Source organism: Dendropsophus ebraccatus, chromosome 10 (assembly GCF_027789765.1).
Source record: "Dendropsophus ebraccatus isolate aDenEbr1 chromosome 10, aDenEbr1.pat, whole genome shotgun sequence".
Lineage (NCBI taxonomy): Eukaryota > Metazoa > Chordata > Amphibia > Anura > Hylidae > Dendropsophus > Dendropsophus ebraccatus.
In genome coordinates this window covers 85734801-85751003 of record NC_091463.1, presented here as the reverse complement: position 1 = coordinate 85751003, position 16203 = coordinate 85734801, and the positions used below count along the sequence as shown (strand labels likewise).

Sequence of the window (16203 nt, the reverse complement as noted above, 5' to 3'; positions counted from 1 at the left end):
TCGCTCTGTGTAGAGACAACAGTCAACAGACAACAGTCATTAACTAATCATTGTCTTTTGGCAAGTTCAAAAATCATTGGCTGATGATCAGGTAGTATATATCAAAGACAAGACCTGAGGACACCGGGGAACGTGATCAGGTAGTATATATCTTTATTATTTATTATATACAGCAAGGGCTGCACAGACATCACTAATGATATATATACAGCCTTTGCTACACGATAATTGAGCCATGTAGTAGGCTCTGTAAGCAAGCTCCATTCTACCAGATTGGCGCTCACTTCGGAATATCAGGCCGTGTAATACGGCCCTTAAATTGGCCGTACACTTTCAGTGGCTGCTGGCTGAACAATCCTTCTCCCATCCGGCCCCATCCTCCCCATACACAGGAATGTTTGGCACATCTGAGTGTTCCTGTGTCCTCTATAGGAGGGGTAAGCCATAGTCAGACAGATCTGATGGTGGCTTGTCTCTCTGAGAACAAAGAGGTTGGATGTTGATTTTCCATCAAGCTTGATCCCCTATGTCCACTGATATCATCTGTCAGAGGACTGTCCAGAGAGCCCCTTACACTGATGGCCGAACCCACCACGAGCAGCAGGTACCAGCAACAAAAGTGTAAAATGTATGGGGACCTTAAATTGCTGCTACAATATTTCAGCATTTGGGGCCCCACCTTCAACGTTGCCCAGGGCCACATTTAGTCTAAAACCGGCCCTGCTCCCAGGTGACATGTCCCTACAATAAATATTACACACCTTTCTATTCTTTATAGGGGGGAACCCATGCAAAATGGGAAGTGTATCAAATACTTATTTACCCCTCTATGTGAGGTCCACCTACCTACTGTATGGGATTACCTACATCCTGCTATATGGGTCGCCTATCTTCCAACTATATATGTACTTTATGTGAGGTCCACTTACCTGTTATATACGGAGACAAAGGATGCCTCTACCTGTATGAGGACATGTCTTCTGTGTAGGGGCCACAAAAAGGGTCACTATTACTCTTTAGAGGAAATCCCTCTGTGAGGGCCTTATTACTGCATTAAATACTAGGGGGACACATCTAGCAAACAGGAGCACACTACATGAGGGGGCAGACAGGGGCACACTACATGAGGGGGCAGACAGGGGCACACTACATGAGGGGGCAGACAGGGGCACACTACATGAGGGGGCAGACAGGGGCACACTACATGAGGGGGCAGACACTGGTACACTACATGAGGGGGCAGACAGGGGCACACTACATGAGGGGGCAGACAGGGGCACACTACATCAGAGATACACTACATGAGGGGGCAGACAGTGGTACACTACATGAGGGGGCAGACAGGGGCACACTACATCAGAGATACACTACATGAGGGGGCAAACAGGGGCACACTACATGAGAGGGCAGACAGGGGCACACTACATGAGGGGGCAGACAGGGGCACACTACATGAGGGGGCAGACAGGGGCACACTACATGAGGGGGCAGTCAGGGGCACACTACATGAGGGGACAGACAGGGGCACACTACATGAGGGGGCAGACAGGGGCTCACTACATGAGGGGGCAGACAGGGGCACACTACATGAGGGGGCAGACAGGGGCACACTACATGAGGGGGCAGACAGGGGCACACTACATCAGAGATACACTACATGAGGGGGCAGACAGTGGTACACTACATGAGGGGGCAGACAGGGGCACACTACATCAGAGATACACTACATGAGGGGGCAAACAGGGGCACACTACATGAGGGGGCAGACAGGGGCACACTACATGAGGGGGCAGACAGGGGCACACTACATGAGGGGGCAGACAGGGGCACACTACATGAGGGGGCAGACAGGGGCTCACTACATGAGGGGGCAGACAGGGGCACACTACATGAGGGGGCAGACAGGGGCTCACTACATGAGGGGGCAGACAGGGGCACACTACATGAGGGGGCAGACAGGGGCACACTACATCAGAGATACACTACATGAGGGGGCAGACAGTGGTACACTACATGAGGGGGCAGACAGGGGCACACTACATCAGAGATACACTACATGAGGGGGCAAACAGGGGCACACTACATGAGGGGGCAAACAGGGGCACACTACATGAGGGGGCAGACAGGGGCACACTACATGAGGGGCAGACAGGGGCACACTACATGAGGGGGCAGACAGGGGCACACTACATCAGAGATACACTACATGAGGGGGCAAACAGGGGCACACTACATGAGGGGGCAGACAGGGGCACACTACATCAGAGATACACTACATGAGGGGGCAGACAGGGGCACACTACATGAGGGGGCAGACAGGGGCACACTACATCAGAGATACACTACATGAGGGGGCAGACAGTGGTACACTACATGAGGGGGCAGACAGGGGCACACTACATCAGAGATACACTACATGAGGGGGCAAACAGGGGCACACTACATGAGGGGGCAGACAGGGGCACACTACATGAGGGGGCAGACAGGGGCACACTACATGAGGGGGCAGACAGGGGCACACTACATGAGGGGGCAGACAGGGGCTCACTACATGAGGGGGCAGACAGGGGCACACTACATGAGGGGCAGACAGGGGCACACTACATGAGGGGGCAGACAGGGGCACACTACATCAGAGATACACTACATGAGGGGGCAAACAGGGGCACACTACATGAGGGGGCAGACAGGGGCACACTACATCAGAGATACACTACATGAGTGGGCAGACAGGGGCACACTACATGAGAGGGCAGACAGGGGCACACTACATGAGGGGGCAGACAGGGGCACACTACATGAGGGGGCAGACAGGGGCACACTACATGAGGGGGCAGACAGGGGCTCACTACATGAGGGGGCAGACAGGGGCACACTACATGAGGGGGCAGACAGGGGCACACTACATGAGGGGGCAGACAGGGGCACACTACATGAGGGGGCAGACAGGGGCTCACTACATGAGGGGGCAGACAGGGGCACACTACATGAGGGGGCAGACAGGGGCACACTACATCAGAGATACACTACATGAGGGGGCAAACAGGGGCACACTACATGAGGGGGCAGACAGGGGCACACTACATGAGGGGCAGACAGGGGCACACTACATGAGGGGGCAGACAGGGGCACACTACATCAGAGATACACTACATGAGGGGGCAAACAGGGGCACACTACATGAGGGGGCAGACAGGGGCACACTACATGAGAGGGCAGACAGGGGCACACTACATGAGGGGGCAGACAGGGGCACACTACATGAGGGGGCAGACAGGGGCACACTACATCAGAGATACACTACATGAGGGGGCAAACAGGGGCACACTACATGAGGGGGCAGACAGGGGCACACTACATGAGGGGGCAGACAGGGGCACACTACATGAGGGGGCAGACAGGGGCTCACTACATGAGGGGGCAGACAGGGGCACACTACATGAGGGGGCAGACAGGGGCACACTACATGAGGGGGCAGACAGGGGCACACTACATGAGGGGGCAGTCAGGGGCACACTACATGAGGGGACAGACAGGGGCACACTACATGAGGGGGCAGACAGGGGCTCACTACATGAGGGGGCAGACAGGGGCACACTACATGAGGGGGCAGACAGGGGCACACTACATGAGGGGGCAGACAGGGGCACACTACATCAGAGATACACTACATGAGGGGGCAGACAGTGGTACACTACATGAGGGGGCAGACAGGGGCACACTACATCAGAGATACACTACATGAGGGGGCAAACAGGGGCACACTACATGAGGGGGCAGACAGGGGCACACTACATGAGGGGGCAGACAGGGGCACACTACATGAGGGGGCAGACAGGGGCACACTACATGAGGGGGCAGACAGGGGCTCACTACATGAGGGGGCAGACAGGGGCACACTACATGAGGGGGCAGACAGGGGCTCACTACATGAGGGGGCAGACAGGGGCACACTACATGAGGGGGCAGACAGGGGCACACTACATCAGAGATACACTACATGAGGGGGCAGACAGTGGTACACTACATGAGGGGGCAGACAGGGGCACACTACATCAGAGATACACTACATAAGGGGGCAAACAGGGGCACACTACATGAGGGGGCAGACAGGGGCATACTACATGAGAGGGCAGACAGGGGCACACTACATGAGGGGGCAGACAGGGGCACACTACATGAGGGGGCAGACAGGGGCACACTACATCAGAGATACACTACATGAGGGGGCAAACAGGGGCACACTACATGAGGGGGCAGACAGGGGCACACTACATGAGGGGGCAGACAGGGGCTCACTACATGAGGGGGCAGACAGGGACACACTACATGAGGAGGCAGACAGGGACACACTACATGAGGAGGCAGACAGGGGCACACTACATGAGGGGGCAGACAGGGGCACACTACATCAGAGATACACTACATGAGGGGGCAGACAGGGGCACACTACATGAGGGGGCAGACAGGGGCACACTACATCAGAGATACACTACATGAGGGGGCAGACAGGGGCACACTACATGAGGGGGCAGACAGGGGCACACTACATCAGAGATACACTACATGAGGGGGCAGACAGGGGCACACTACATGAGGGGGCAGACAGGGGCACACTACATCAGAGATACACTACATGAGGGGGCAGACAGTGGTACACTACATGAGGGGGCGGACAGGGGCACACTACATCAGAGATACACTACATGAGGGGGCAAACAGGGGCACACTAAATGAGGGGGCAGACAGGGGCACACTACATGAGAGGGCAGACAGGGGCACACTACATGAGGGGGCAGACAGGGGCACACTACATGAGGGGGCAGACAGTGGTACACTACATGAGGGGGCAGACAGGGGCACACTACATGAGGGGGCAGACAGGGGCACACTACATGAGGGGGCAGACAGTGGTACACTACATGAGAGGGCAGACAGGGGCACACTACATGAGGGGCAGATGGGTACACTACATGAGGAGGCAGACAGGGGCACACTACATGAGGGGGCAGACAGGGGCACACTACATGAGGGGGCAGACAGGGGCACACTACATGAGGAGGCAGAAAGGGGCACACTACATGAGGAGGCAGACGGGGGCACACTACATGAGGGGGCAGACAGGGGCACACTACATGAGGCGGCAGACAGGGGCACACTACATGAAGGGGCAGACAGGGGCACAGTACATGAGAGGGTAAACAGGGGCACACTACATGAGGGGGCAGACAGTGGCACACTACATGGCACACTACATGAGAGAGCAGACAGGGGCACACTACATCAGGGGCACACTACATGAGGGGGCACACTACATGAGGGGGCAGACAGGGGCACACTACATGAGAGATACACTACATGAGAGGGCAGACAGGGGCACACTACTTCAGGGGCACACTACATGAGAGGGCAGACAGGGGCACACTACATAAGAGGGCAGACAGGGGCACACTACATGAGGGGGCAGACAGGGGCACACTACATGAGGGACACACTACATGAAGAGCACACTACATGAGGGGGCAGACAGAGGCACACTACATCAGGGGCACACTACATGAGAGGGCAGACAGGGGCACACTACATAAGAGGGCAGACAGGGGCACACTACATGAGGGGGCAGACAGGGGCACACTACATGAGGGACACACTACATGAAGAGCACACTACATGAGGGGGCAGACAGAGGCACACTACATCAGGGGCACACTATTTCAGGGGCACACTACATGAGGGGGCAGACAGGGGCACACTACATGAGGGGGCAGACAGGGGCACACTACATGAGGGGGCAGACAGGGGCACACTACATCAGGGGCACACTACATGAGAGGGCAGACAGGGGCACACTACATAAGAGGGCAGACAGGGGCACACTACATGAGGGGGCAGACAGGGGCACACTACATGAGGGACACACTACATGAAGAGCACACTACATGAGGGGGCAGACAGAGGCACACTACATCAGGGGCACACTATTTCAGGGGCACACTACATGAGGGGGCAGACAGGGGCACACTACATGAGGGGGCAGACAGGGGCACACTACATGAGGGGGCAGACAGGGGCACACTACATCAGGGACACACTACATGAGGAGGCAGACGGGCACACTACATGAGGGGGCAGACAGGGGCACACTACATGAGGGGACAGACAGGGGCACACTACATGAGGGGGCACACAGGGGCACACTACATGAGGGGGCAGACAGGGACACACTACATGAAGGGGCAGACAGGGGCACACTACATGAGGGGACAGACAGGGGCACACTACATGAGGGGGCAGACAGGCGCACACTACATGAGGGGGCAGACAGGGGCACACTACATGAGGGGGCAGACAGGGGCACACTACATGAGGGAGCAGACAGGGGCACACTACATGAGAGGGCAGTCAGGGGCACACTACATGAGGGGGCAGACAGGGACACACTACATGAAGGGGCAGACAGGGGCACACTACATGAGGGGACAGACAGGGGCACACTACATGAGGGGGCAGACAGGGGCACACTACATGAGGGGACAGACAGGGGCACACTACATGAGGGGGCAGACAGGGACACACTACATGAAGGGGCAGACAGGGGCACACTACATGAGAGGGCAGTCAGGGGCACACTACATGAGGGGGGCAGACAGGGGGACACTACATGAGGGGGCAGACAGGGGGACACTACATGAGGGGGGCAGACAGGGGCACACTACATGAGAGGGCAGACAGGGGCACACTACATGAGGGGGGCAGACAGGGGGACACTACATGAGGGGGCACACAGGGGCACACTACATGAGAGGGCAGACAGTGGCACACTACATGAGGAGGCAGACAGGGGCACACTACATGAGAGGGCAGACAGGGGCACACTACATCAGGGGGCAGACAGTGGCACACTACATGAGAGGGCACTTTTGCACCAAGGTCCACGTCTCCTTTAGCCACGCCCCTGGAGGACATTATCACTTAAGGTGGTATTACACGGGCCAATGGGGGCCGATAATACCTGTAAACGAACGCCGATCTGCTAGAACAGCGCTTGTTTACTGGGCCTATTACACGGCCCGATAATCGTTTTACAAGGGCTGCAGGCAGGCCCGCTTCTGCCATGAGGCAGCTCCTGTGTTCCTGCAGGGGGCGGCACAATCTTCTCTGCCACTGTCATTTTAGTGAAGTTTAACTTCACTAAAATGACAGCAGTCCCGACCCCTATCAGTGCTGAGTGCCTGGCCGGCCCCCTACGGCCCTCTCCAGAAACTGCCGGGGTTCATCTCTGTGATGTGTGACGTCACCCGGCAGTTTTCCTGAGGATTGGGTAGGAGCATGAACGGACAGCCACAGCGGCTCCACATGGTGATCCCTCCTCTTCCTGCTGCCTGATTTGCAGTCCAGGGGGGCGCCCGGTCTGCATACTTCAATAACTGTATTAATATAAACTAATAGTGCAGCAGCCGCCTGCTGCCACGCTGCTGAGGAGGGCCCCTGAGAGACACTCAGGGCAGCAGCCGCTCAAAGTGTCAGGGCAGTGACTGCACACATGGCTGGACGCTGTCGGCCCAGAGGAGGAGGAGATCATCTTTTGCACAGTACTGGCGTGTGTCTAGTGTGGTGTGTGTGCTGTTGTGTGTGTCCTGTCTAGGGCCGGACAGCTGCCCTCTTAATTAGCTGCTGCCCTGCCACTCATCCCTATGTCTATGTGCTGTTGTGGTGCTGTCTCTGCTGCAAGGGGCCCCCCCTTTGAATAGAAGGGGGGACACACGGAATTGCATCCCCCCCCCCCCCCCCCCGTTTTATTATAGGTCAGGTATATGTATGTCACATGGTATGTTCCTATTGGTCTCTCTCCCCCCCTTCTCTCCCCCTTCTTGTTTTTACAGATGGTCTTACCATTCCAGATGTTTCTGCAGTCAGCTGATGTGCAGCTTGCTGATTGGAGGAGATGGAGAGCGGGAGTTTCAAGTTCTAAAAATAGAAATGAGCAGCGTTATGATTGGCTCAACCTGCTAGAGCGGGAAAAACCAGAACTGATTTATAGGAGAGCTCCCTTCACTGCTATTCAGTCAGCCTGTGAGCTGTGAAGAAGAGCAAAGTTCCCCGCCCTCCCGCCCTAATCTTTGGTTCATGGACTGTCGTGGCACTTTGGTATTGGGGGTATTGTCGCCCTGCTTTGCGGGGCGGGCATGGTCCTTGAACTGTTAGGCTTTAATGGTTTATTTATTTGAGATTTTTAATTATTTATTTATTTATGGTTGCTTAACAGTTATGTTTTATGCTAACCCTTATTAAAGTGCCACGGCCAATTTTTAGCAAAATGTTGTCAGTTTTTATTTCAGGGGGTGGGGTCTGTATTTCCGTGTGTACCTGTGTGTGGTGCTGGGTCTGCCTGTACTTTCTGTCCCTGTGTATGTACTGCTCTGTGTGTCTGTCACTGTATGTGTATCTGTCACTGTGTCTATGTGTGTTGCTCTGTCTGTCTGTGTGTGGTGGGCAGCCGATTACCTGAGTTACCATCCCTCCCATCCTCTTCCTCCTCCTGGACCTTCTCCACTGGGCCTGCTGCTGGTGAGTTAACCCCTGCAGCCCCTTATGTTATGTGTTTAGTAACTTTATTAACCCCTGCAGTTTAATAAAGTCACTGTGCCATGTGCACCCCCTCCCCCACTTGAATACATTTGGGAGGGTGCTGCAGTGCAGGGGTCACTGTATTGGGGGGTGTCACATGGCACAGTTAGTTCCTTATACTTTGCACTGCAGCACCCTTATGTATTCCAGGGGGGGTCACATGGCACAGTTGCTTTATTAACCCCTGCTATATCATATATGTACTGTATACTGTGTATATAACAGTCCTCCCCTATATAGTGTATACATTGTCTCTTCTGTTTCATATGTGTGCTTTATATAGAACAACCTTCCCCTATATAGTGTATACATTAACTGCTATATCATATATTTACTGTATATATAATACTCCTCCCCTATACAGTGTATATACAGTATATTCTGCTGTATCATATATGTGCTGTACACTGTATATATAACAGTCCTCCTCTCCTCGTTAACCCCTCCAGCACCCTTATGTTATGTATTCTGTGGGGTGGGGAGTTTTAGGGATGCACATGGCACAGTGACTTTATTAACCCCTGCAGTTTAATAAAGTCACTGTGCCATGTGCACCCCCCTCCCCCACTTGAATACCAGGGGCGGTCTTGGCATTTCTGGGGCCCCAAGCGAAGTTATGTCTGGGCCCCCCCCCCCCCTCGACACGCGTTCCAAAACAATAGACCGCTGTGTGTTGCCCCCAGTAGTATATACCCCTTGTGCGCTACCGCCAGTAATATATACTCCTTGTGTGCTGCCCCCAGTAGTATATAGACCTTGTTTGCTTCCCCCAGTAGTATATAGACCCCTGTGTGTTCCCCCAGTTATATATAGCCCCCCGTGTGCTCCCCCAGAAGTATATAGACTTCCTGTGTGCTGCCCCAGTTGTATATAGACCCCATGTGTGCTGCCCCCAGTTGTGTGCTCCCTCAGGGGTATTTAGCCCCCCTGTGTGCTTCCCCACTTGGATATAGACCTCCTGTGTGCTCCCCCACTTGGATTTAGACCACTGTGTGCTCCTCCAGTAGTATATAAACCCCCTGTGTGGTTCCCCCAGTAGTATAAAGACCCCCTGTGTGCCCCACCAGTATTATATAGACCCCTTGTGTGCTCCCCCAGTTATATATAGACCACCTGTGTGCCTCACAAGTAGTATATAGACCCCCTGTATGTTCCCCCAGTAGTATATAGACCCCCTGTGTGCCCCACCAGTAGTATATAGACCCCTGTGTGCTCCCCCAGTAGTATATAGCCCCCCTGTGTGCTCCCCCACTTGGATATAGACCTCCTGTGTGCTCTCCAAGTTGTATATAGACCCCATTCTGCTGCCCCAAGTAATATATAGACCCGCTGTGTGCTGCCCCCAGTAGTATATAGACCCCTCTGTGAAGCCCCAGTAGTCTATAGCCCCCCTGTGTGCTCCCCCTGTTATATAGCCCTCCTGTGTGCTCCCCCCATTTATATAGACCCCCAATGTGCGCTCCCCCAGTTAAACAGACCCCTGTGTGCTCCCCCTCCCATATAGTATATAACACAATAAAACCAACACTTATACTCACCTGGGTCCGGGCATCTCCTCTTCTCTTCACTCTTGTGGCGGCAAGGGTTTTCCCTGCGATCACAAGAGGCTGCACTCCCCTTGTCCTGGCGCCGATGCTCCAGTGATGTCACTGGAGCGCCGACACCACAAGGACAAAGCTGCCACTTGTGACCGCAGGGAAAACCCTTCCTGCGGCCACAAGAGTGTCTGACAGGAAGTAAGCCAATGTCTCCTGCCCTGTCAGTGCTGCAGCATGTAACTATGAGCGCTCATAGTTACAGTTCAGATGGCAGCAGCAACGGCCCTGTCCAGCGGTATTGAGCACAAGAGCGGGGCGTGGGGGCCCCCCTGGATGTTGGGGGCCCCAAGCGATCGCTTGGGGTGCTTGGTGTCAAAGAAGCTAGAATCGGCCCTGGCTGCAGGGACAGCGTTACTGATGTCCTAGCAGCCCTTGTTTAAACTTTATACATTACCTGTCCAGGCGGCAGGGCTCCTCTTCCTCTGTGCTTCATCCCGGTCCCGGCCTGTGATTGGCTGAGCAGCCTCAGCTACAGCCCGCTCTGAATCTGCAGCGCACGGAACCCGGGGAGAAGCACAGAGGAAGAGGAGCCCTTCCGCCTGGACAGGTAATGTATATCGGCAGTCGCCGGCCGCGCACCGCTATTACACGTATTGTTGTGCGGTCGGCGCCTTAAAAATATAGGTCAGAACCTATATCAACGATCAGCCGATGACAACGATCATTGGCTGATCGTTGTCTTTATTACACGGAGCGATAATCGGCTGATTATCGTTCCGTGTAATAGTACCCTTACATAGGTCAGATCATACATTTACACATACAGAGTAATTGGTGGCTCGGAGCTCTGGGACGTCATAAACACCAATGTGTAAACTAAACAATAACATTAGCTCCATTGTACCACTCTAGTGACATCTACAGGCTACAGGTGGTATTATCATACAGTGTAAAGAGGATGGACCATCAGGTACATCCTCTTTAATATGACCCGCGGATAGAACGGCGCCGTCATGAGGAAGCTGGTGCCTTGGTCTGTTTTTTGAACCTCGGCCCGGTTCCCGTGTATGGCGCCATTCTATCCATGGGTACTGAAGCACAGGAGGCGGGCCGGGCAGCCCCCAGTGGAAGGAACATTAATTCTAACGGAGCCGCGTCATAGAGGGGCGGGGGGGGGTTGGTTCTTCCCATTGGGGGCTGGCCTGACCCCCTCCAGTGCTTCAGCCCCGGCCCGGTACCCGTGGATAGAACGGCACCGTACACGGGAATCGGGCCGCGGTTCAAAAAACGGACCGCGGCACCGGCTTCCCCGTGACAGCATACCTGATGGTACATCCTCTTTAAAGACCTATTAAAACACTGTTCTGTCAATACTCATTCCATTCATTTACTTTAATTATATGTGACTTCTTAGTCTTCAGTACATCATGACAAACATTCATTTCATCTATTTAAGGGCTTTGACTGTATGCCGCCATTTCTTAGTATTCAGTCCCCAATATCTAATTATAAAACATTGCTGTATAAGTAATAAAAGACTGTGTATTACCACAACTTATTAGCACCATATAATGGACTTTTTTCAGATAGTTTATAGAGGTTGTCCACCTTAAGAACAAGAACAAGACTGAAGTTATGATTCACGTTTGTACATAATGGGGGAGATTTATCCCAGGATGTATTATAGAGACTGGTGTATACTGCCCCCAGCAACCAATCACAGCTCAGCTGTCACTTTACCACAGCGGACAGTTGGGCTGTGATTGGTTGCTATGGTTACACCAGGTCTATATTACATCCAGTGATAAATCTGGGCCTATGTATGTACCTTTTCAGCACAGATCCTGTGTTTAGATGGGAAAAACTTCCAGAAGGTCAGCCTTCACTGCAGCCTCCACCAACCTGAGCTGTATGGCAGAGCGGAGAGAGAGAATAAGTAACATGTCCGGAGGAAATCCCCCACTGCCCATCACCATCCCTACACCATCCCTACACCACCTGCTGTCACTACAAAGCGGGAAATGCCAATATCTACAGTATAGAAGGAAACCTTGGCGGCTGCGGGAACTTCTGACTAATCCATGGCCTAATAGTCAGTAAGGCGGCTTTACATTACTATGTTTCTACAGAAGAATCCAGGACTTAATCATTACATGACAGACACTGTTGCTTTTACTGGTTGTGAATGTAAATTGGGATCAACATGATAAGATTATTGATCTGTAAAAAGAAATCCGGATTATTGGCGAGTATGACGCCGCTCAAGGGGATCATTGTGCAGGAAACAGAGATCCTTCATCCATCCTGACAATAGGTTCTTCTGCAGCATGACACACATCTGGCCTCATTGTGATGTCATAGGCTGATGTGACATCACAGATTCTAAAGGCAGCGGCTGAGCAGAATCTCACAGAGTGTTCCGGTTGGAGTGAGAGGGTAAGTACACTGTGTCTCATGCTCCTCTACTTCTTATTTTTTGCCCCCATAGGACCCTATCTTCTTTATTTATGTCAATTATTACCATAGATGGAGACCATCCACCGATGTCTGAGTTATATTAGTGATATTGGGGGGAGGGGGGGCGACTGCTGGAGCTCAATGTCATAGTGACTGAATAGGACCCTGATGATATGAGGAAACAGATAGCGCCGCATATCATCACCGCTTCTCTCCAATGCTTTATTTCACAGTAACTGCTCCAGCAGGGGGAGCTATAGGGGGGTCCTCTGTGTGGCTGCCTGGAGTCACCACTAGGAGAGCTCAATGTATATGGATTTATTCATAGTAGTGAGCGCCCCCTGGTGTCAACAGAATTGTGGAATTTATCTCAGTGTTATTCTGATCTCATGGGAGAGGGTACAAACACATTATATAAAATGAATAAAGGTAATCTTCCCCAATCGACACAGAAAGGCGTCCTCAGCTTCTCTAGTCATAAAACAGGGAACCATATACTTCTACCCCCAACAAGTGCGTAACCGGAAACAGCTGAGCCCCATAGCAAACTTGATTGGGTGCCCCCCCCCCTGCCCCTCTGACTGACCACTAAGCCTTCAAGTTATAACTGGATAACTGCAATCGCTTGTCAGGAATGGTTGCAGTTAAAGGGACATTTGCAGAACCTGGGAGTCCTGCTCGGCCACAAAGTTTATTTCTAGATTGATATCTAACATGTTTTATGTTCTCTCTCTCATAGTGAAAAGGATATAAAGCGGATAAATTAGTGGAGACTAACAAGATCGCCAATAATATGGAGGAAGAAAGAGAAAGAGTAGATCTATCAGATCTTACAGAGAATGAGATTGAAGAACTGATAGAGATAATGGTGGACATGATGATAGAGGAGGAGGATAGAGAGGAAGAGGAGAGGAGGAAGAAAAGTGAGTCTGAGGAGGAGGAGGAGGAGGAGATGGAGAATGGAGAAAAGAGAAACAACAAAGATGATATAGACAGAGAGGAGAAGAAAGAAGAGAAGATAATAGAGATTATATGGATGTAAGTGTAGAGAAGTCGTCTATTACAGGTCCCAGGTCGGGGGCCGGATACATTTTTAGGGTAGCTGCACACGTACGGGATTTTCAGCGAAATCTGCTGCAAATCCTGGGACTGTGATCTTTAATGGTGTTACATACCCGCAGCAAAATTTTCATTCCGCTGCAAGTAGGTAACGTCGGCCCCTTTATCCCCCCGCAGCATACGCTACCTGGTCTGGGCTCTGACTGCATCTAAGGCTCCCGGCTCCCGTAGGTCTCGTTCAGCCAATCAGTGACTGCGGCAGGGCCGTGCACCGATTGGCTGAGCGGGACCTATAGAGGCCGGGAGCCTCCAATGCTGCCAGAGCCCGGACCAGCTAGCAGGCCGACGTTAAATACTTGCAGCGGAATGAAAATTTTGCTGCGGGTATGTAACCAGGGCCGCTTCTGCCATGAGGCGGAATGAGTATTCCGCCTCAGGCGGCAGATTCTGCGGCCATGCAGGGGGCGGCAGATAGCCGCCCTGCAGCCGCTCACTTGTCCTGCGGCAGCCGTCCGGTCCCGCCACCAACGCTCACCGATGTCCCCCGCCGCGCTCCCGCGCTGTCAAGTCAGCAGCTTTCATGGTCCTCCAGCAAGTCGTGAGTGCCCGGGGTCAGCGGGGGCCGCGATGAGCTGGGACAGCGGTTATCGTTGGCGGCGGGATGGCGGCGATGACAGCTGCTGACTGGCGGTGCGGGAGCGCGGCAGGGGACAGCGGTGAGCTTTGGCGGCGGGAGTGCTGCGGCAGGACAGGTGAGCGGATGCAGAGCTGGAGCGCGCGCGCGGGGGGGGGTGTTCTTTGTATACGGGGGTGCCGGGTACGCATTGTGGTCTGGGGGGGGGAAGTCGGGAGCTAGTGAGGGGGCGGCCGCCTGCGGTTTGCCTCAGGCGGCGGAGACCCCAGAATCGGCCCTGTATGTAACACCATTGAAAATCCCAGTCCCAGGATTCGCTGCGATTCCGGTACGTGTGAAGCTACCCTTACCCCCTGTTCCTGGTAATCTATGTTGTATAATAATATATTTTCTATTTTTTGTATTACAGACAGACTTCATTTCTCAGTGAAGTCAATACCATCAAGGAGATTAAGGAGGAGATACAGGAGGAGGCCAAGGAGGAGAAACAGGAGGAGAGGATTGAGGGGTAAGTGCATTGTCCACATAGAATTGCTGTGATAGTCACCATTACTCTTCTGGGGATCATCACATCTTATTTTTTGTGGTTTTCTCTGGATTCTCCTCGGGGGCACGGTATAGTAACCAGCTGCCTAGAGGGGGCGCTGGTGTCCATATACATCATGCTGCAGAGAATGGAGCTGCTTTTATAAAGCAGCTTCTCCATCCTGTCATTCATGGACACAGAGCTGGGGGGAAACTCCTGACTATTGGGGTCCTGTGGTATAGACTTTATATAGGAGCTCTGTTGTGTCGCACTCAGGGTCAGGGGGTTTCCTACATTCTTCTGGATTTGTTCTGTTCTTGGACAATTCATTTGTGACTTCTTGTTGTTTTATCTCTGGCAGAAGGAAGAGCAAACAACCAAGATGGACATCGAGGTAAATATATCCCAGATGCTGAGGAATAAGATATTTCTGTTCTTATACAGTGTCCCCTCCCCCAATGATGTAATAACATCAACATAATATGAATATTTCCGCATCACAGCTGTGCCACCACCAGACACCTCTGTTCTCACCTAAATCCCATTTCTTTATTTTTCAGATTTCTGTCTCTTCTCTGTTGCTGCTGCTGCTTCTTCCCTAAAAGAGAGTGAATGTGAGTATATGTACAAGACCCTCCCACAAGGGGGCTCTCTACACCCCACACTCATTTATAACCAGAGTATAAGCCCTACAATATACAGGTTCTATGTCGCCCACATGGTGCTCCCTTTCTGTCACCGTAACCTCACAAATCACAAATGGCTATAAATCCATTGTCTGCCGTATTCTGCTCTAACTACATCTCCACCATTCCTTCTGCAGAACCTGGATGTGACTTTGTTCTCCGGACGTGACAATTTAACTGGATATGACAATTTAACTGGATATGACAATTTAACCGGATGTGACGTATTTCTTATCGGATGTGACGTATTTCTTATCGGATGTGACGTATTTCTTATCGGATGTGACATATTTCCTGCTGGATTGTGGCAGATGCGGAGGTTGCAGGGTGCGGCCTGTTTTCCCCAATAAAAACTATAAAATCAATATGACCCAGGAGTTTTTTCTATACTTTAACATGAAGAATAAAACTCACAGTTTTCTTTCAAAGACATAGAGGCAAAAGCATAATTCCCATCATGTTTGGAAAGCTTTAGCTGTCCAGGCATGATGGGAATTGTAGTTTTGCAACGACTGGAGGGCCGAAGATTCCCCATTCCTTCTCTACAGTCAGGATACATTGCTGGTAATAAAAGGAAGCAGCGTGAGAGGATGGGGAAGGGGTCCTGACCATAGGGCAGGGGCGTAGCTATAGGGGTCGCAACGGTCGCCATGGTGACCGGGCCCCTAGCTACAG

At 52.6% G+C, this 16203-nt stretch overlaps 1 protein-coding gene across 1 annotated transcript in view; it reads right to left on the bottom strand.

The window, feature by feature from the left end:
• The window catches only part of LOC138765680 (synaptosomal-associated protein 25-like), a 73880-nt gene extending 58460 nt beyond the window's left edge, over positions 1-15420 (bottom strand). Inside the window, exon 1 of the mRNA XM_069942650.1 lies at positions 15377-15420. The gene's annotated coding sequence lies outside the window, so the exon portion shown is untranslated. The remainder of the gene's footprint in view (positions 1-15376) is intronic.
• Between the last annotated feature and the right edge of the window lie 783 nt (positions 15421-16203).